The sequence below is a fragment of the Uloborus diversus genome, chromosome 4, assembly GCF_026930045.1.
Source record: "Uloborus diversus isolate 005 chromosome 4, Udiv.v.3.1, whole genome shotgun sequence".
Taxonomy (NCBI): Eukaryota; Metazoa; Arthropoda; class Arachnida; order Araneae; family Uloboridae; genus Uloborus; species Uloborus diversus.
The window spans coordinates 40,312,625-40,335,910 of record NC_072734.1 but is presented as its reverse complement, the minus strand read 5'-3'; the positions used below and the strand labels follow the sequence as shown (position 1 = coordinate 40,335,910).

The 23,286-nt window shown below is 32.0% G+C and overlaps 1 long non-coding RNA gene across 1 annotated transcript; it reads left to right on the top strand.

Annotated features, from left to right (window-relative positions):
* The first annotated feature begins 447 nt into the window (after positions 1-447).
* Positions 448-18,800, top strand: LOC129221177 (uncharacterized). The gene is made up of 3 exons (XR_008580482.1): positions 448-596; positions 9,011-9,259; positions 18,715-18,800. It is a non-coding gene; the product is annotated as an uncharacterized LOC129221177 (long non-coding RNA).
* Positions 18,801-23,286: the final 4,486 nt, after the last annotated feature.

Sequence of the window (23,286 nt, the reverse complement as noted above, 5' to 3'; positions counted from 1 at the left end):
TAAAAAGGTGCGATGCAAGGACAAACAATCTCTTCAGCCTCGACATTGAAAAGTCTTCTTACAAAGGACACTTATCATAATAAAATCGAAACCTTTGAAGGGATATAATTACTCAACTCAACTTCAAAATATTTCTTCCTCATATTACATTCCTAATGCCATTTTGTAAAATTCGGAAATTCGAAGCTTGAGGAAATGTTCCCCTCACATGATCCAAGGCCAAGAAATTCTATTGTAACATCGCCGTGAAAAGATTCAAGGGATGAGTGTCCCTCCTCCTCCCCATAGAGTGCAATCTTCCGCTCCCCCCTCTGGAGTTCCAAAGAATTCTTGCCAAACTAGTTGAAACTTGTCACTTCACTTCAATGCATCTGACGAAGGTACCATTTGCGTCATTGGAGGGGTGGTCACTTTGCTGACCTTGATCCTGATTGGAAAAGAAAGAGGGATTCCCGGTTTCGGAAATCGCGTTTAAGTACCCCTATATATGGTGTGGACTGCAGTACGAAGGAGATTCTGATTCAGAAAAACTATTCTCTCTTCGGTTTAGTGAAGCAAGGAATTCAAAGATGAAATTCTTAAATTTGAAGTTCTTGGTGAGCATTTATATATTTATTTTTCAACTTAGAATTTGTACTTCTTCCTTGAATCTTAAGAATTGTTGTGAAAAGTAATAAATTCTTAAGAGAATTTTGAAAAGTAATTAATAAGTTATGATTTATATTTATTTGTTTATCAAAATTTGTACACTTGGTTTAATTCATTTTATTACTGTCTTGTTTTGTCTTATGCGAAAGTCTATTAAATATTTTCCCTTTTCAGTATTTTTTCTAAGCAATAATTTAACGTATTTTTCCGTCGTAGATTCCCAGTTTTAACGTTTTAATTTTAATATTTTTTAAAACTAAATTATTCTCTACTTTATATAGCTTCAAATAACTACTTTGAACTTATTAAGACCATTTAAAAATAATTTTGTTATTTTCATTTATGGAACTTTAAATTTTCTTATATTGATAAAATGTCCCACGTTAATTGCTGCAGAGCAGCTAAATTTGGAAAATTAAATCATTGAGTTAAGGAAAGAAACGATTGATTCTGAGCGACTAAAAAAATTGCAATTTTTGACAACGAATCGTTTGCTTTAAAAAAAGAAATACTATTAGCTTTCACATGAATTCATTCATTTTGGACGAAAAACAAATGTAATTTAAATCATATTACTTTTTATTTGTTAAAATTGTTATATTTGTGAAGAAAGATATTTAATACAAAAAATGACTTCCAAGTGATGTATTTTTTGGATATGCTTCTTTTTTGTAACATGAAAAAACAGCGTAGTAAATTGTATCAAAATCATATTATAACTCGGGGGGGGGGGGGTGTAAGTTTTCTGTCATTTGGCGGACTTTCGTCCTTTGAACAGAATTTAAAACTGAGTGAGACGGAACACGATACAATTTAGAAAGTATTAAATAAACTGTGACTGAGTCAAATCTCAAAGTTCAGGGATTGTTTTTAAAATTTGATTTGTAATTACATGATCATATTAAAGAGAAAACTTCTACTCAATACCTAGCAATGAAAAGTGAATTCTCTTTACTAATAATAAAGCTGAAAGTCTCTCTGTCCGGAGGATGTCTGTAGGATGTCTGGATCTCTGTGACGTGCATAGCGCCTAGACCGTTCGGCCGATTTTCATGAAATTTGGCACAAAGTTAGTTTGTAGCATGGGGGTGTGCACCTCGAAGCGATTTTTTTTTTTTTTTTTGAAAATTCGATGTGGTTCCTTTTCTATTCCAATTTATGAACAAAATTATCATAAGATGGACGAGTAAATTACTAAATTATCATGACGTGGAACCGTAACATGGGCACAAGCCAATTTGCGAGATACGAAATTATCATAACGTGGAGCCGTAACATGGGTACAAGCCAATTAGCGAGAAAATTCACCATACATTATTTGTAAGTATACAGGCGAACCAAAAGACCTTTTTAATTTTTCTATTACGGGCAAACCCGTGCGGGTACCACTAGTTCTTAAATAAAAGGAGATACCTTGTTACAATTTTCTTTCTTAAACAATCTTAAGAATTTAAACATAAAGAATATTTTATTTACTTAAAAACTAAATTTGGGATATACTCCCCCTTTTTTATTTGAAACATTTGTGTTTTTAGCTTTTTTGCAACTTTCACCCTTGCTATAACTGAATAGCAATAACCATTCTTTAAAATATATTTTCAGTTAATTCAATTTTTTTTTAAATATTCTACTTAACGTATTTGATTATTTGATTTAGAAAGTTTTTAACCACCAGCCCCCCCCTCTCCAATCTGAAATGAGTAGTTTTTTTAGTACCTAGAAAAATGGATACATAAGCAGAAAAAAGATAAATCGATAGAGCATTTTCTAACTTCTCGCTTCAGTTATTACTGTTGATTAGTAAAATACATATTTTTTTCCGACCCGGCGATTTTTTAACTTCATTAATTGTTAAAAAATAATGACTGACTTGTCCGAAACTCTTTCGAGCTAGATTTGTTTTAATATAAGGCGAAAGAAAAAGGAAAAAATCTCAAAAATGTTTTATCTTTGCCATCCCCCATTTTTGAGTCGGATGAATCTACGGCATGTTTGTTTTGCTGCCGGGAGACTATCTTTGTTAGAAAAGCACACTGAAAGGAAAACCTGACTGTGCTTCGATGAGTCACCACCAAAAAATGAATTTCTGTAGGCAGCGATATTATTTGCTATTGCTAGTTCGAAAATTTTTTTTTTTGAAAATGCTTAGTATAAAATAAATATGAGCTCTGCTTTATACATTGCAGTAAAATACATTTTTGAGATAGAAAAACATCATGAAGCTAGGTTGTTTACTTGTAGTTGAGATTTTTTAAATATTTGATTTGTATTGAATTCTGATACAGTGAAACCTGTGTAAGTTGACCACTTGCGGTGCAGTACTTTGGTGGTCAACTTAGACAGGTGGTCAACTTATAAAGGGGGTAATGATTTTTTTTTTTGTCATTTCTTGTACCTTGTATTCATTTTTTGACTAATTGACACCCTTTCCGTTCAACTCACTTTCATTGTTTAACATTACTTTGAAACAATAATTTAAAATGTTATTCAAATATTTTTAGATGTTATTTTCTCAGAATGACGTATAATGTGTCATGTAAATTTAAAATTTCAGCAAATTGATAAAAAAAAACATTGTTTATAAAATGTGTTTTGATATTAATAGCTCCTAAAAATTCATAGCTAATCAAAAATAACAAAATTTTCACTTATTTTTTTTTCTCATATACATTTAATACATTTATAACCATGATGATCTACTTTCAAAACTACTTTGGCCTACTTTGGCATCAAAAATATTCTTGGAAAGATATTAAAAAAAATTATAATAAAATAAAATAATTTGCTTCAATAAGTTTTAAAAAATAAACCAAGTGGTCAACTTACAAAGGGTTTTTTACAATACTCCAAACCAAATTTGGGGTACATTAGTGGTCAAGATAGACAGGTGGTCAAGATAGAGAGGTGGTCAAGTTACAGAGGTTTTCCTTCATTATACAAGATAGGACTAATTCCGTTCCTGACAAAAGCGGTCAACATAGACAGGTGGTCAACTTACAAGGGTGGTCAACTTTACAGGTTTTACTGTATACATTTTTTATCAGGGTTGACAAAGTTTCGGACACTAAGGTGAAAACCACAGTAAAAACCGTCCCCTTGAACCCAAAACTGTCCGAAAGTGTCCAAAACCGAATTTTTAGAGAGTTCGTATTTTGTGAGAAAACATCAAAAACAGAATAAAATGCATCACAGTAAATGTTTTATATTGAACATTTATTCAATGTGATCATTAAAGTACATATATTTATAACTTATTAATACAGCTGATTCTAGTCTAGTTACAAAAAAGTTGAATTATTGGTTAAAATTTTCAATTTGTAAGCATGAGTTTTTTTTTTTTAAATAATAGTTACCAAATTTTCCTATATTTATGCATGCGTGCAAATGAAAGTGTTCAAAATATAGTGCAACTCATAATTTTAATTTGAAGGAAAAATATGTTTGTTTGAGACTCTTTTACAGCTTTGTGTATTTTCTTCTCTTGACTATGGTGCCATTTCATAATCTAAAATTAAATTACCATCAATCTACTTCAGAAAAATGCCAATAATTTGTTTCTAAAAACTAAAGCTACTGTAGTTTTTGTTTACTGTCGTCACAGACTGTATTATATTAAAAACATGCATTAAAAAAACTCATTTAAGTCAAAACATCATGTAAAACTTATTCTATGCAGAACCTTTTAAAAAATTATGCTTTTTCTCTTTTTTTACACGAAAACTTACACCGAATTTATCATTTTTATTTTCAAACGTGAGGAGAAATTGGAGGGTTAAAAATTTAGATTACAACGAAAGTCCGAGTATTGTTTCTATTTCTGCACTTTTTATAACATGTACTTTTTATCAGATATATTTATTTCACGTGAAGAAACTGAAGATAGGTATTTTATTTTGACGCCTAGATACTTATTCCAGGCGGCATCATGAAGCCGTGATTTGAATTCTTATTTCAAACACTGTCATGGTTTATATTTTATTTCTTTTTTATAGTTTAGTTCAACACATTTTATTTAATGCTTCTAAAATATATCGCTAAAAACAAAAAACAAGAAAAATCAAAAATATATGAAGTAATTTTTAAAATATCGAAAACTTAAAAAAAAATCGGAAAGTAAGGTTATGTTGTCCCTCCCCCTCACATAAACATAAAAACTTTTGAATGGATAGGTCGATTTGAACAGTTTTTTTTTTGAATTGAACAGACACCTCGTTCCTATATTTCATTTTCTGATTTGAACAATTTCGTTAAATTTTGAACACTTTAAAAAAACTTCTGGGAAATTACGGGCAAACGTAGTTCCCGAACTTAAACACGGATTTGCTTCAAACAAACTTTGTTGGAAAAACTCTTGAGGAAGAAGATGTATGAAAAAGGTTTTTGATTTAGCTATTAAGGATATTTCTTGAACAAATAAAATTTTTCAAGGTTGACACCTATGGGGGACGGGAAGGTACCAAAATATTGAAAACATAGTGTGGATTCTAAATATGTCCTCATATTTAGTCTCAAGTTGTAGGAAAAAAGTTATTAATAAAAATTGAATACCGTCTTTCATAAACTTATCATTGACGCAAGTCAGAGATAAATATAACTGAATCAAAATAAAATAAATTCAAAGCGAAAATATTTTTACCATGGTGGCGGAGTCGGACTCAGAATTTTAGGGTTTTTGAGTCCAACTCCGGTTCCTGTGCCCCCCAAAATCTGTTCGACTCCGATTCTGACTCTCTTGGTAGCTATAAACTCCATCAAAATCAGTCCGGCTCTGACTCCAATTCCGACTGTACTGATCGTTGAGATGAATTGCTTTTATTTTCATTCTGAAGTTCTAATTTATTAATCTTATTTTTGGCAAAGGTTAAAATAAAGTTCGGAAAGTTTTATTTTTTAACAAAAAGAGCTGTGCAAAAGATTTAAATTTTTTTCGAAAATTATTTATTTATTTAAGTAGAAATTTTATTATTATTTATTTATTATTATTTATTTTGAGATAGAAAAATTACTTTTAAATAAAAAAAAGCTTCAAAAAACACCAAGGAAATAAAAAGCAAAAAAAAAAAAAAAAAAAAAAATAACCGATTACACTTACATACTAATTCCTACCCAAAATTAGAAATGAAATCTATTTTACAATTCCAGTACAAAAATCAACTAAACTAAACACCCAATTATAAAACAAACACTGATTTTAATTACTACACGTTGAAATATTTTGAATATCTAACTAATTGTATACGATCTCTTAATTTTTAATAACCTTTTGAAGTCGGAGCCTCCTATAAACTACTACCTAACGTAACTGACAACCCAGTGAATCCTGAATTAAACACTAATTTAAATAAACACGAAATTAGTCTTTAAAACTAAACCTTCTCAGTAACGTTAGGTAGTAGTTTATAGGAGGCCCCGACTTCGGAAGGTTATTAAAAAATAAGAGATCGTATATAATTAGTTAGGTATTCAAAATAATTCATCGTATAGTAATTAAAATCAGTGTTTGTTTTATAATTGGGTGTTTAGTTTAGTTGATTTTTGTACTGGAATTGTAAAATAAATTTCATTTCTAATTTCGGGTAGGAAATAGTATGTAAGTGTAATCGGTTATTTTTTGCTTTTTAGTTCCTTGGTGTTTTTTGAAGGCGTTTTTTTTTTTTTTTTATAATTTAAAAGTAATTTACTTTTTGCTTTTTAGTGGTGTAAATATAAAAAAAGTTCGTAGAATACAGTATGTGGTACATGACGTTGAGCCTTTCTTACGCGCATGTCGAGTAAGAAAACGTCGAGCACATGAGTCTGAAAACAACTAAGATGAGCACGATAGAAAAAGAAACAGACCACAGCGTCTCGGAAACTTCCGACGACTGTGAAGAAAGGCTTTTTAAAATGCGCAACTATGTAAAAAAACTTTGTCTTCATTATTATTTCGACTTTATCAAAGTTTGCTTTCCGAAAGTAAATGCACGAGTCACTAAAAAAAACAACAAAAATCACTTTAAGTTTAAAATTGTAAATTTTTAAATTGTAAATTGTATATTATGTTTCACGACAATACGTACCACACAACCCTCGATAAAGCTGTCATAGATTTAGGAAAATAGAACTTTGTGAAAGGACGAGTATACGTAGCTCTCAGCATAGTCAAGACTTGAAGTAATAGCTCGATCTGATTTAGAACCCTTTAAACTTTTAACTAAACCTCACGATGAACGAGCATTAGTAGAAATGCAACAATTGATACATCTCATTTATTTCTGATGAAAAGTATAGACTGGATTTAGTATTTAGTTAGAACCATTTAAACGTTTACGGTTTCCCAAACTACAAATGAACTGTAAATTGCAAGTCGTAAAACTGTAAATTATAAATTGTAACATTGTAAATTGTTAAATTTTAAATTGTAATTTATGTTTCACAAGAATACGTGTCATGTAACTCGTGATGAAAGTCGCATGGTTCTTCACAAATGCCCCCATTATAGATGAAGATAAAAAATTCCACTAGAATGAATTTTATGTTTGCTTCAGAGAATCCTTGATTCAAAATTTTCATTACTATTACTCTTAATAATAATGTTTTTTAGTACTTTCTTTAACTATGGGTACAGAAAACACATACCTTTGTTTTATGGCATTTGTTTTAAACAATGGGTTTTATATTTAATCGTTCGTGAGGGAAATTACATGAAATTTATTGTTTTTTACCCATAACTTTTCTCTAAAGAACAAAGAGGGAAAATCAAAGATTTGGAACCTTAGAGTAAAGTTAGACCACCTCCTATCTATCCACTAAACAAAACAGAAAAAAAAAAAAAAAAAAAAAACATAAAAACTGGTTCAGTAAGCGAGACTATATACAAAGTTAATAAAGTACAAATCGCTTTAAATCTGAGTATGATATTTTAAGAGCTCCCCCAATTTCATCAAATCCGAACTTGATTACCATTAGACCACCGGGGAAGTATACCGTTTAAAAAAAAAAGAAAAAAAAGAATTTTCCTAATCGGTACAGGCAGGGGCGTGCACAGAAATTTTGGGGCCCGTCACAAATGACTTTTCCGAACCCCTCTCCATATTTTTTACCCCGATAGTTGCCCCCTAGTTTTAAAAATATTGGGCCCCCTTCATTCTCAGTCCCAGACCAACAGGTGTTCTTCGCCCCTCCCCCCTGTGCACGCCCCTGGATACAGGTGTCTTCGAGTATTTGTAGAACATTGTACAAAGAAGAAACTAATCCGACGAGTTCAGAACCTCCTCCTTTTTTTTTTGAACCCTGCTAATTAGTATGATAACAATTTCAAATTAAACTGGCGTCATTGTGAAATAGTAAATCTAGAATACTGGTCAAACTTGAGAAATCAGAAACCAGTTACAACACATTATTATATAAGTTAAATCATCGAAGGAGGGCTGTTCTGTATTCAATTCCCCTTGGATTAAATGCTAAATATGTTTAAAACTAAATTATTAAAAATAAAAAAAAAGTGAATAAATTAAGTAATTTTTGTTAAAAATAATATTAAGGTAATTGATTCAGATATTAAAGTAGCAAAATATATTTAATTTACTGCTTTGCTACATAGTAAAACATTGGTAACACTTATAAGTAAATATTAACTGGCGGCGAAAATTAATCATCCATATGACGCGAGAATTCTCGTTCAAGACGAAGGCAAAACCTTTGCTGTGAAAATACGCCGGTCACGGAAAATCCGCGTGACCAGTGACGTATTCCGCCCGCTGACGTACGCTGGATTACGTATCCACAACGTGTGAAATTCAAAGTTTCTTATATTTCTCCAGGACCCCTTATCAGATCCAGACCAAATTACCATGGGATCATCTGGGAAGTATACCCTTCCAAACAAAAAAAGAATTTTTCAAATCGGTCCAGTAGTCTTGGAATAATCCCGTAAACATACATAAAAAGTCGCATGACGAAATCATAACTTCCTTTTTTGAAGTCGGTTAAAAACATTGTGAAGCTAGGTTGTTTACTTGTAGTTGAGATTTTTTAATATTTGATTTGTGTTGAATTCTGATATACGTTTCTAATATATATGAATAAAAAAATATATATATACATATATATATGTGGCAACGAGGGGGGGGGGGCTGAGGGACTTCTTTTGCCTAAAAGAACGAGAAACAAAAGTTTTTTTTTATTATGATAAATTTATTCATTTTAATATGTTTTTCATTTTTACTTTGTCCTTTCCCACGTAAAAGAAATTAGAAAAAAAGCATGAAAGAAGGCTTAATACATCTTTAAAAAATTTCTCAAAAGAAAAAAGTCAAAAATAAACAAAATAAACGAAATGGAATGTCTCGGCCCCTTATTTTCTTTCTTTTCTTTTTTCCAGTTCGTCTTGTTTTTGGCTCTCTTAACAGTAACTGCCACAGTAGGTTACAAACGTGGCGGCGGTGGACACGGCGGCTACAGAGGAGGATATGGTGGAGGAGGTCATGGTGGTTATAAAGGTGGACATGGTGGTTATAGAGGAGGTTACCACGGTGGTTACAAAGGAGGACGTGGCGGATACAGAGGCGGATACCACAAAGGATAATATTCTTGCTGCGATATTGGGGTAAAGGCCAGCATTTCAGAAATCGTAAGTTCTGCTATATTTATCTAGTTCTGCCAGAACATTTTACAGCATAACACGAAGAGTTTAACTTGAATAATAAAATCAATAATGAGCTGAAAGTTACCATAACCACTAATAGCTTTTTAGCTACCAGTATGAAGAGAATCACAGCTACCTCGATAGGGTTTTTTCAACTTCAGCTCTGTTATGGCAGTACTGAACTGATGATCGCTAATAAGCGTGAAACTGCAGTCTTTGGATGCTGTAAACGACTTTTTTTAGTAAGTTGCCGGGCTATGCCGGGCTGATGAGTTCTAATAAGCACGAAACTGCAGTCCTCGGCTGAAGTTGACTGAGCTGGCGGTGTATTTCATGAATTTTTTTAGTTTGGAAAAATGGTAGTACTGCAATTGTTTAAGAGTTAGAGACTCTTTAGTTGTGCAGTGCGTTTAATAATACAAGCAAGGGTTTTCTCACCCCTGTGTCTTAAAGCAGAACTGAAAATAATCAGAATGAATTTTCCCGATTTTTTATTTTTGGCGTTGAAATCCCCCCCCCCCTTTCTTTCTTTCTTTCTTTTTTTTTCCCCTCATAAGATAAGAAAATCCTTGAATAATAATATAAGCGCTTTTTGAAGTATCTATGCTACCGTGAAAGACTATAATTGGAGAATGTCGACTCTCACCAAAGATTTATCAGAAATATTCTTTCTTTCGTCGCTTTTGGTACGTGAATGTTGATATTCACCACCTTATGCTGACATTTACCAGATTTCTTACTTTTATAGCACCATATACATTATACATAGGACTCTCATAATTTTTGCAGTTAAAGTTTTATTTTGCTCATTTACATTGCATGAAAAAAAGCAACAACCCCGAAACATTCCTGAGAAATAATGGGCAGCTAGTATACCTAATCAAGTGAAGAACAGGAAAATTTCCCGCTAAAAATCAGTAACCTTCCTGAAATTAACCTGGAATCTTCGAAGCATTCAGAAACTTTCTCTATAAAATGCATCCATGTTTCAGGATTAAATCAGGAACTTTCACAGACATAATTATAGTAATAGGCACCTTCCTGATTTTCCAAGAAAGCTCATAAAGCAAAAATAGTTGAAACTAAGGCAGAATTACAAGCAAATACGGAACAGCTTATTTGCCTGCGATTTCTTCAGAGCTACATCCAGAAACTGCATTTTGTCTTGTTTGAGACTCAGTGAATCTAGAACGACCGTAACGGAGCTGAAGGAGTAACACCTAATGGAGAAGCTGAATATATTTTAGACTGATAGCTAAAAAATGCTTTTCAAAACATTGAGAAACCGACATTCACGAAACGTGTAGTATTTCAGGAAACTTTTTTGAAAAGAAGCTTGTTTTTCACAAGAAACTGGTAAAAATTTGAAATCCCGGAAACGGTGGCCCGAAATAATCTGTGACGTTTCGAAATGTTCTTGCAGTATAATTTGTAAATAAGCACAGGAAATATAAGTTTAAAAAATTTCAGTTAATATAATATTTTTGTAGAAACATAATTAGGACGTCATGTAGTCCAACGTAAGACCGATCCGGCAGGCAACATACACTCACCGTGTTTTCATAAAGCTTTCAACCTCCGCCTGTAATAAGTTTTGTTACTCATTATATATGCTACTGGTTGCATAAATAACTAATGAATACTGGTGATATGATGGGAGGTTATAAATACACCACTCGGAAATACACCACTCGGAGCGTGCGCGTTGTCTGCCCGACCAGCTTTATTAGCACAAAGTATAAGTACATAATTAGCGATGTCCGTTTATCATTTGTATATTATTAAAAAAATTAAAGTTTCCTATTTTTCAAAGTGTGTGTGTGTGTTTGTTAAATAAGTCGAAATCTAGGTCTCTTTCTTCGGGGCATTTGTAAAGACAAAAAATTATTGCTGTTTTTCATTTCCAATCTTCATCTTCGTTTACGTTTTTCCAAAAGGTTAACTTGCATGGCTGCTTGCATTTTTATTGTGGCCTAGAAACTCACACCCGTGATATGGAAAATAAATATTCTTTGAACACAAAAATATTTTTTTATAAGTTTAACGCAATAAACGTTAACTTATACTCAAATATATATTAAACTTAAATGCCGAAGTATGAAATTACTGGACTAAAGTGTAAATTTATACGAAAAAATAATAGAGTGTTAAAAATTACTTTTCTAAATGGATGCAAATTTGCGCGGCAGTTACCTCGTGCGTGCAGACATTCTGCAGACGTTTCGGAGCTGTTGGCTGAACTTGAAACTCCTTTCGACCCATTCGCCTGTTGAAGGTCAGGAGGAAACACTTTCTTTCAATGCTTTGTCCTTTATTACTAGTGATGTTCCGGATATCCGTATCCGTATCCGCGGATATCCGAGGGAAAATAAAGATCTGTATCCGTATCCGTTACTTTTCTGACGGATTTTAAACAGATCTTTTATGTTCTAAAAATTCTCAAATATTTGGATAAAAGACTGTAAAAATTCGTATAAATTAGTTTTTATACGGGTAGGTATAAAAATTCTCAAATATTTGGATAAAAGACTGTAAAATTCCGTATAAATTAGGTTTTATTCCCTATTTGAATTAAAAGGTATCATTTCAGAAGCCAATTTGTAACCGCCGTCACAAAAAGGAAAAGGTAATAAATTTTTAAAGTGTATCTGGTGTGTCTATTTGTGGCATCGTAGGTCCAAAACAGATGAACTGTTTTTGATAGTTCTTTTTTCGTTCAAAAAGTGACTTGACCGAAAGTGTTCTTAGCTTGGCCCCGTTTTTGTGGAACTTTAATTACCGGAGACATTAATAAAACCCACTTAGCGTTTTTCAGAATTATGGTAGTAAAAACTTAAAAATTGAAAGAACAAAGTTTTCTGCGTTTGATATTTATTTGGAATTTCCAAGTTGTAGACAGTTGGAGCTATAATCTTGTTTAGTAAATTTTAAATACAATTCAAAGACTTTGTACGCGTGATTGGTAGCGATTTTATAGTCGGAAAATAAGAAGAAAAAGCTCAATGATTTAAAATTTCTATCCGCTGTCAGTTCATATTTGTTAACAAAGTGTTTTCTGACCCGTGAAATCCATCTTAATATGAAGTCGGCCGTCTGGGACATGTTTTTTTTTTTTTTTTTTTTAAACTTTTAGTCTAATATTAGTTTTTGTTATTGATTTGGGGTTTCTGTTATTCTTTATTTTGGTTTTTCTCCGCACCCTTCAAAAAAAGTGAGACTAAATTCTCTATTTACTGTTTGTAAAGGTGTTATCGGCTCTGTTATTCCGTCGGGCGGAGAAAGTTGGGTGAAATAGGTCAGCACTGCATTTATGCTGAAATAAAATGCTAAAATTATTTCTAGCCTGTCCAGCAGCAGCTTTACACTCTTTCTCCTGTATCCTACATCTACCGAGTAAGCTGGAAATAATTTTTGGCATTCTATCCAAGCATTAATGCAGCGCTGACCCATTCCTTCCAACTCTCCCTCAATTTTAACGGAGATTTCTTTAAAGAGTAAATTATAGTCTTGATGATATTTTCGCCGTAGATGACATTTTTTGACGAAACTGTTATTATTCTGACGGGAATACTTTCCGTAACAAGTTTTACACTTGGATAGTTGAATTGGGTTAAAAAAAAAAAAAGATCCGTATCCGCGGATCTTGACACAAATGATCCGGATCCGTATCCGGATCCGCGGATCTACTTTTTTAACGATCCGGCACATCACTATTTATTACTCTTAGTCAGCGGTTCCCAATCTTTTTAAGGCTATTACCCATAAAGCGAAAATTTATATGAGCAATTACCCCCTCCCCTCCCCCACGCACGCAGGGGAAAAAAATCAGTATACAAACAAATAAGCTAACGCATTATGTTTTCATTAAACTACCAAAATAATATAATAATAATCATTCAGATAAAGAAAATATCTGTTTTTGTTGCAATTTGTTATTTAATCAAGAAGTAGTCAATGAGACAGTTGATATTGTTTAGTTATCGAAATTTGTTTAATAACTGTTTTGGCTAATGCACATCACAAGTGGAGCTCCAAGTCTTTTTTGTTAGTTATAAATCATTCAACTATTGATTGCTGATTTGGTAGTTAGGTTTGATACATATGTTTTCCAATAATTTTGTTTTGTGACCGAACAATGACTCAATTTCTACCCCTCGAAAAATCCCTTCTACCTCTTTGAGACAGAACCCGATAAGGATAACAGAAGGCAATAAGCCAAAAACTTTTACGGAGCCCCCTGTAGTTAAACCTTACAGTTTTAGCCATTAGGGGGGTCTCTAATAAGATGGGTCCCTAGGCCATTGTCTCGTTGGCCTATTCAGTAATCAGGCCACTTCAGTAATTCAGTTGAAAGAGTACAGACACTCCTGCTCCTACCTTAGTGCTCAATTGTGATCTTCTGCTGCCAGAGAAATTTCTCCTGCTTTTTAAGGAATTAAAAATCACTGAATTTAACACAAATAATATCATTTCGTCGTAGTGAAAATTTAGAAAACTGATGTTGTAGAATTGGATGTTTTTTTTTTTTTTTTTTTGCCGAAAATTTAGACAGTATGTTTTTGAAAAATACTAAGACATTTTTCCCTTTTTTGTATTTTATTAGTTTTTAATGACCGTGTATAAATGCTAATTACAATTGTCTATTTTTTTTTTTTTTTGCGTTTAAAGTTATCTTCTATAATCAATTGCTAAACCTCTCAAAAATGTATAGCTAAGAACATGAAAAGTTGTCAATTTTGTACAGGCTTTTATCTGGTTCCAAGGTACAAAAATATGTCTTAATTTCTCATTTTGTTTCTTCTTCATTTCTGTTTTGTAAGGTAGGCAAGTCGAATTGATATGAAAGTGCTAGTGCCAAAATCTTAGAAGCACCAACAATGAAAATAAACAAAGGTTTACTTTCAAAACTAGATGCAGACACTCAATGATAGATGCACATTGTGTTTGCTTCTTCTAAACCTAATCTACGTGCACTGGGGAAAAAAAACTTAAAATAAATTCATCGTTATTTTAGAATACCATACAGGAGATTCGAGGTTCTATATGCCGCAGCATTGCAGTTCAAACTTTCTTGCAACTAATTACTCAAAAAACTGTATATAACAAATAGGCAGTAAAAAGTATTTTTAAAGTTTTCATAGTACTTATGAAACTGTAAATTATTAATCGGTGCTGTGTAATAATTATGAAATATAAACGTGATTAATTTACAAGTGCCAATTTTAAAATACAACTGAATTTTTAAATACATTAAAATCAAATTTGTGTCAGAAAAAAAACCCTTGACATAAATACAGCATTTTTCCTCCTTTATAAGCCACATTACGCTGCAATAAAAATTTGTTTTGAGACAAATTCATTCAGGATAGATATAAGACATCCATGTTTTTTTCTTTTTTTACTTTTAGGGAAATGTAGGCTAAAACAGGATACACATATTTAAGTTTTCAATGCGGGTATTTTCGTGCCCTGCTTAGAAAATTTTATAGCTTCATTCTCTCGATGTGAAAATTGAAATCTCGTTACAGCATGCCCCCTCAAAATCATCATGTGTTTACAGCAAATGCGTCCCATTGAATGGAGAACTAAATTTTTATATAAAATTCTAATGCAACTCTTTTTTCAAGCGGTAAATAATGGTACGGATTTCAATTATTTCTCAAGCAGTAGAAAAATCCGGGTACTCCTAAATATGTCTGGGATAAAAATTAACCACCTAATTTTTATTCAAAAACATAAAATTCTAATAAAATATGAAATATCGCCTAGAATACTGAAACACTTGACTTCAATGTGACAACATTTAAGCATATTTGTAATGTGCCTTTTAGTTTATGAAATTGAGTATTTTTTTTTACTGCTCACTAACTTGTTATTTCAAAGACGAGTATATATGCATGTACAGTCGAGTCCCGACTTGCGCGAGGGATAAGTTCCAAGACCCCTCGCGTAAGTCGAAATTTCGCGTTGTGAAAAAAGGTATGTGTAAAAACTTTTATAAATATAACCAAGCATTTTAGATACTTGTAAACACAACCTTAAACAGTTAAAAACCTTTTCTCAACCATATATTACTGTTTCTTACATAAAGAACTGAACTTTTATTTGTATTTAAAAAAAAAACGTTTTACATAAAATACTGCTATGATGCGCAAAAACAATGATTAATCAGAAAGAAAGACATAAAATAAACCAGTACCGTACGTACAGCATATAGTAAGGAAAACAAATGCCCTATAGTTGTACTGTACATTTTATTCATTATATATTTGATATTTGTAACTTAAAAAAAGTGAAAATGATGATGATTTATGCTGCGTGATCAAACGGCTATTCAAATATATTTTTAAATGCAGTTGTTTTATTGGTTCTTTTATAAAGTTTCTATCTATGGCATTGACCCTCTTCCTGGTTTCTTTAATTTACAATAAAGAACAGCTTCCATTTTAAAAATTTTTCATTTTGCTTGGATACTATTACTCGGTGAACTTTTATGGATTTCCTTTTCTTGACTTTTAATTGTACGTATGGAAGATTCACTCATACCGTCCTACCTAAATGTTGTGCTACCCTTCAAAGGTTTTTGGTTCAGCTTCACCTTTTCGAGAAGCTTTACCTTTTCTTTAATTGCCAGAAGCATTCTCTTTTTCTTTCTATCTTCACCAACTTTAGATGAATCAGCGCTCTTTAGTGTCGTTATATTTCGTTAACTTTCGCATTTAGAATGAAAAAAAGTAATGGAAAATGAGAAGTAGTTATTTGTATAAGCGATAAAAGACTAGTACGGTGTGGGTACTTCTGCTCTCAGTGATGCTAAAGGGATGAAGGTCCATTCACAAAAAAAAACTTACACACCGCGGTTCCCTTCCGAAAATTTTCATGTTGCGGACGAGGAATTCGCGCTAGCTCAAAAATTCTCTACTGTCGAAAAAAATCGCGTTATAGCCATTTCGTGTAAGTCGGATCGCGTTGTAGCGGGAGTCGACTGTACTCGTATTTACAGAGCTCATCCTCTCTTCTTTTCAAATTCAGCCCCCCCCCTCCCCGCCTCATTTTTTGTTATTTTTACTTTGTACATAAAAATATTGTTAGTTTTTGATTTGCGTTGTATCTCCACATCTTCTGTAAATATTAAAGCTAATTTAAGTGAGTGACAAATACCAAATATTGCTCTTTATATATGTGGGATAATTATGGATCACTGGGGTAATTGCTGATCATGTACATTTTTTGCAAATTTGATCGCGTTCAAGATAACGTGCATAAGATAACGTGTTCATTATTTTAGTTCTTTTGGATGACTTACTATTTAATATTCGCAAACACTGCAAAAACACTAACAATACTGAGTTAATTTGGAAAAGAAGCATATTGGTAAGGAATAGGATACAAAGGAAATTGAAGATCAGATTTTCGTGTTGAGGTTAAATGAAATAAAAAAAAAAAAAAAAAAAACGTCTTGGCTGCTGCTTAGCAAAGATTTGTTGGCATATTTATTTCACCCAATGTATTATTTATAAATTACTGTTCTATAACCATTGTAAAAATATATTAACTCCAAAAAAAAAAAAAGAAAGAAAGAAAATTATCATTTACTTCCTCAAAAATGATCAAAAAATGTGGATCAAGGGCAATTCCTGAACACTGAAAGTTTGAAGTATTTTAAATTATATTTTAATTTTCAAGGGAAAGAAAATTACCTTAGACTTGCCTCATAAGTGATCAAACTTTCACACTAAAATTAAACCTTAAACAGTTTTTTTTTTCCACATAAGTATTTTTGCATTTTTTGGTCAAGAATTACCTTAGTCACCCTAGGGTAGGGCGGGGCTAGTTGAGCAATTTTTTCTTCAAGTGATTATAGCTCCTCCACAATAAGTCTCAACAGCTTGTGTGGCATACCGATGGATTCCTTATTTATTCTTCTACAAAAAAGCCCATAGTAATTTATTTCTGACTGATCAAGTTGAAAAGTTACAGCTGTATAAACGAAGAAAGTCAAGTAGGCTCAACTTACCCCATAGGTGAGGTAAGTTGAGCAAGGGTATGGGGCAAATTGAGCAGTTAGAGATTCTAGTCTAACTAAGGTTTCTAGACATGAAATAAAAATTGCATTTGATAATCAACTGTTACTTTATTAATTCTAAGTTAAAAAATAAAACAAAACATAATATTCTTCTAGATATTAAACATAAAAATAGAATCAACAAAAACGCAACATATTTAAAGATTTTTTTTTTGGAATAAATTCAGCCTTTCCACTTAAAATCAGATTTTTTCAATTTCAATAAAGATTAAATTAAGAAAAAATAGCCATAATGACTAAAACTAATCATCATCGTCATCGGAATTGCAATTGATGCAAATGAAATGAAGGCCAGTAACTTGGACACATTTTTTATGTGCCCACTCTTTACAATCTTTGCATTGGATCCACTTCTCTCCTGGTTTGCTGTCAGACCAGAATTCGCTACAAACCAGGCAGATACATTCATCTTTGTCACTTTCATCACTAGACTGAAGCATTTTTTTACTAACACTCTTCTTTTTTTTGTTTTCAATTTTCTTCTTTTGCTTCTTAACTTTTTTACTAGATTTACTCTGTTCTTCTTGCAACGCGTTCTTCTCGGGTGTATCTGTGTGAATTGCAGCTTTTCTCGAGAGAAAAATAAAAGTCACTATCAATTTAAATCACGGTGTAAGTTGAGCAACAGTTGCTCAACATACCCCGACCCGAGTATTTGAATTTAAAATGAGGTTATAAAAAAACTGTATTAGTTTAAACAAAATCCATAATAGATATAGAAAATACATAAAATTAATGAAACTTTAACACTTACTTGGTTGAAAATGAATAACATTTAACCTGTACAGAAGAAATATAGACAGACAAGATTTTTTTACTTTTCTTTCGCAAAATAAACAAAGCGCACGCGTGCCTTACTCGATCGTAAATTCGCCACTAGCGGTCGCGTAATGTGTTCCCCTCCCGCGCCCTCGCCTTTCTTTCATTTGACGTGTTAGCGTCCGGTGTATAGTTTCGGAGATATTTCGATTGCCCAACTTACCCCTATGCTCAACTAGCCCCGCCCTACCCTACTTCCTATTCAGCAAGGAAATAAAACACACCTATTCAGAGGGCATATTTTGCACTATGAGAATAGTTCATTATATAGTAAAATACAGTTACAATGAGCTTCAAGGGATCGTAAATTTCATCGTTGTAGCGAGAATTTCGATGCAACGGAATTCAAGCAATGTAATGAAATTTAAAATAAGACTGAAAATTTACTTCGCTGAAATGGGTATCTCGTTGTATCGGAATTTCACTGAACTTAATTAATAATATTTGCAGAATGAGAGCGAAGGATACAAAAAATTTACTGTGCCTTTATGTAACACTATCCCCTTTAAGCTAATATATTCCCTTTTTCTTGCAGATGTCCATTCAGAAGATTTTGAACGGAAAGAATCTCTCATTGTATCATTGGATTAAATTAATTATAAATAAATATTTTTTATTTTACGTTTCTCTGTTTCTGCTTCTTATTTTTTTATAAAAATGTTTTTTACTGACTTGAAAATTGGAAAAAATTCCAGTTGAAAATAATCTCGTGATATTATTTTAGACTACGGTCTAGTTGAAAATGATAATGTGAAACAGTTTTTACTTTATATACTGGTTTCTTGCTTTTTTCAAAAAAATAAATAAATAAATAAAAAATTAGATTATGAAATATTGCACAAATATTATTTACGCAACATTTGAAAATAACATTGTGGTAATCTTTACTCAACTGTTGAAAAAGAAAGTACGAAACAGATATGTCTCACAAATTTTGTGTTCTTAGCTAAAATCTTCTAAATTCTATTTAAAAGCTACAAATAAAGCAATAGTCTCACTTCATTCTTTTTAAAAATCTGGATTCGGAATGCTATGTTTTTACACTGTTTTTACCTGCCTAAAATCACACAAAAGATTACCTGCCCCTTTTTTTTACTTCTCTTTTTTTTATTTTTAAGATGACGACTTTTCCAAACAAAACAAAGAAGTTTTTTCCCCAACTTCAAAATATTTTTTTTCTTGGAAGAAGAATACTTGTTCATGAGTCAGTAGAAAATTTTAAGAATTGGAGTTTCTTTCAAAAGAATTTTTTACTAAAAATGCTGGTAGAGTATATCATTTACCTGATAATTCATAAGATCATTAACTATCAATTACAACATTTATAACAAAAGTTTTATTTAATTTTCTTTTAACCTCTATGCTAAATACAATATTTTAAACTTGTCCTACACCACACAATAAAATAACTGCACCCTTAATATTGTTTTGAAGGACAACTTTCATATCATTTTATTCTTAAATTTCTAACAAAATTTAAAAGACTTTTAGAAGTCCAAAAATAAATAAATTGTTAATTTCTTTCACTAATTGAAAACGTTTCTTTAGAAGGGAAGTTTAGTTTATTGATTAGAGAATGCATATTCTCCAGTCGTAAACATCAAGAAATAGTATCTCTTTTAACAGGATCCACAACTAAAAATTCCGTTACTTCATGGTTACATGCAGCATCAATTAAAAACTATACTATCAACAGGCACAACGGAAGAAATGCATCGACAATTTTATTCACTGCTTAAAAATACTTCTTTTGAAAGAACATTTTGGCTACCAATTGGATAACAATTATTTTACATGAGGCAGTCTCAACTTCAAGAAATGGTTTTTCTTTCAATAAGTTTCACTACAAAAAGAATTCTGCTAGTGTAGAGATTTTAATTGATAATTCACGAAGCCATGAACTACAATTAAGTTAAACAGAAGAAACTCATTCTATCAATTTTGAAGCAGTAGAATTTGGAACGTAACGCAATTGCCGGCAGGAAAATAAATAATTTTCAATTGAACTTTTTTGTATATTTTGTTATTTTTCAAATTCCGTACTCCCCAGGTTATTATAAACATGTGTAACCTCATCTTCTTAAATGTTTTTTTATTCTGAGTAAGAGAACAGACAGCGCCTATCCCAAGTTTCACGCTTAACGCAGTAAGACGTCTCACAAGGGATCTGCTGGGCCAGTTTTGTGTTCCCAACTAAAGATAAAAATCTTTAGTTCAGAGCTTAAAAAAGCTCTGTTTAAAAAAACATACAAATATGGAAACAATTTCATTTTATTTTTTTTAAAACTCTTTTCAGAATACAATATTTTCAACTGGTCCGACATCACACGAAAAAACTACCAAAAGTTCTTTTTTTAACTTTTAAAAGCGAGAGAAAAATAAAAAAGGCAATTTTATTCACTGCTTAAAAATAGATCTTTTGAAAAAATATTTTGTTTACCGATTAGAAAATTGATGTTTTCCATGAGGCAATCATAAACTTCAAGAAATAGTTTTTCACTTAATAAGTTTCCCTACTAAAAATTTTTCTAGTGAAAAGTTTAAAATAGATATTGATCGAAACCATGAACTATCAATAAGTAAAACAGAAGAATTTTTTTCTAATAATTTTGAAGCTACACAGAATAAGGAACATAACACGACTTCTGGCAGGAAAGTAAATAATTTTCATTTGGTTAGTTAATTTTATATTGATTTATGAACACCTTCCTACCCATGTTGCGATACACATGTTTTACGCAACCTCATTCATAAGTATATATATATATATATATATTTTTTTTTTTTTTTTGTTTCTGAGTGGGAGAACAGAGTGCCTATCCCAAATGCTACGCTTAACGCAGTAAGACGTCTGTCTCACAAGGGATTGCTAGGCAAGTTTTGTGTACGACTGCCGGCAGTAAAGTAAATAATTTTCATTTGGATAATTATTTATATATTGATTTATGAACACGTTCCTACTCTTGTTACGATAGACATGTTTTATGCAACCTCATTCACAAATATACTTTTTTTTTCTGCGTGGGAGAACAGAGTGCCTATCCCAAGTTCCACGCTTAACGCAGAACGGCGTCTCACAAGGGATTGCTAGGCAAGTTTTGTGTTCTCAGCTAAACACTATTAAGCTCTGTTTAAAAGATGCAAACATGGCAACAGTTTCTGTTCATTTTTTTTAAAACTCTTTCCAGTGTATAATATTTTCAACTGGTCCCACATCACGCAAAAAACTACCAAAAGGTTTTTTTTTAACTTTTAAAAGCGAGCGAAAAAAAAGACAATTTTATTCACTGCTTCAGAATATTTCTTTTGAAAAAATATTTTATCTACCATTTAGAATATTAATATTTTCCATGGAGCAGTCGTAAACTTGAAGAAACATTGTTTCTTTTAATAAGTTTCCCAGCTAAAAGTTTTGTTAGTCAAAAGTTTAAATTGATATTTCATGAAACCATGAAATATCAACAAGTACAACAGAAGAAATTTTTTCGAACAATTTTGAAGCTACAGAATTTGGATTATAACGCGACTGCCGGCAGGAAAGTAAATAATTTTCATTGAGATAATTATTCATATATTGTTTTATGAACTCCTTCCTACCCATGTTACGATACACATGTTTTATGCAACCTCATTCATAAAAATACATTTTTTCCTGAGTGGGAGAACAGCAAGTGCCTATCCCCAGTTCCAGTGTTTGCTAGGCAAGTTTTGTATTCTCAACTAAGCACTATTATGCTCTGTTTAAAAGATGCAAACATGGCACCAGTTTCATTTTATTTATTTAAACTCTTTCGACTATACAATATTTTCAACTGGTCCCACATTAAGCAAAAAACTACCAAAAGTTATTTTTTTAAACTTTTAAAAGCGAGAAAAAAAAAAGACAATTTTGTTCACTGCTTAAGAATATTTCCTTTTAAAAAATAATTTGTCTACCAATTAGAATATTAATATTTTCCATGCTGCTAAAAGTTTTTCTAAAAGTGAAAAGTTTTAAATTGATATTTCACGAAACCGTGAACTATCAATAAGTGCAACAGAAGACATTTTTTCTAACTATTTTGAAGCTACAGAATTTGGAATATAACACAACTTCCGGCAGGAAAGTAAATAATTTTTATTTGGATAATTATTTATATATTGATTTATAAACACCTTCTTACCCAAGTTACGCTACACAAGTGTTATGCAACTTACATATATATACTGTGGACTCCCTCTATCTGAACACTCTCTAATGTGAACACCCCGATATTCTGAACATATTTTGATGGTCCCGTTGAAAATCCATGCACTTAACATAGGCCGACCTCTCTGTGCTCTGTCCACCCTATAATATGAACACCCCAGTATTATGAACGCTATTTTCCATCCCCTTCAATTATCTATCTCTTTATATACTGAACATGTTCACAATCGGTACTCGGGAATTCCTATGAATAAAATTTTAAAGCCTAAAACACATTCACGATTTTATCACTTATTGATTGGCATCAAAGAGAAAACAAGATAGAGGAAGAAGAAAAATTATTTTTCTGTATATTACTGCGTCATATGAAATCATTCAGCTGAGCAATATGAGCCTGAAGTTTCTGCCACTGAACTATATTTCGAAAATCCAAGCATTGTATCAAATTGTTTTCAAAACCTTTAAAGTATGATTACCTTCAGGGGCGCCGACTTGCAAAAATTATTGGGGGGGGGGGGGGGCTGGGCCAGTCATCACCGGGGGTTTAGGGGGTTATGTAACCCCACGGAGGTCCCCCCCTTAATAAAAGTCGATTTTTGTGCCTTGAAAATGCCAATTTACATATTTTCTGGTGTGTATAATTTAAACAAACAAACAGTATGTGACATGGCGTTTTCAAAGTAAAACAATCCAAAAATTGGTATACAAATTTTTCTGATTCAACTAGATCATGTCACTTGTCTTAGTAAGAGACATGTTTTTGTTCTATTTTATGGGGAGTCATGCAGTGCCGTACCTAAGCATGGAAAAGGTAGGGCGCTTGAGTTGCATTGAAGGTCACTCCCAGAGACGCCGACATAAAAAATATTGGGGGGGGGGGGGGGGGGGGGCATGTCGCAGGAAATTTTTTAAATTTGA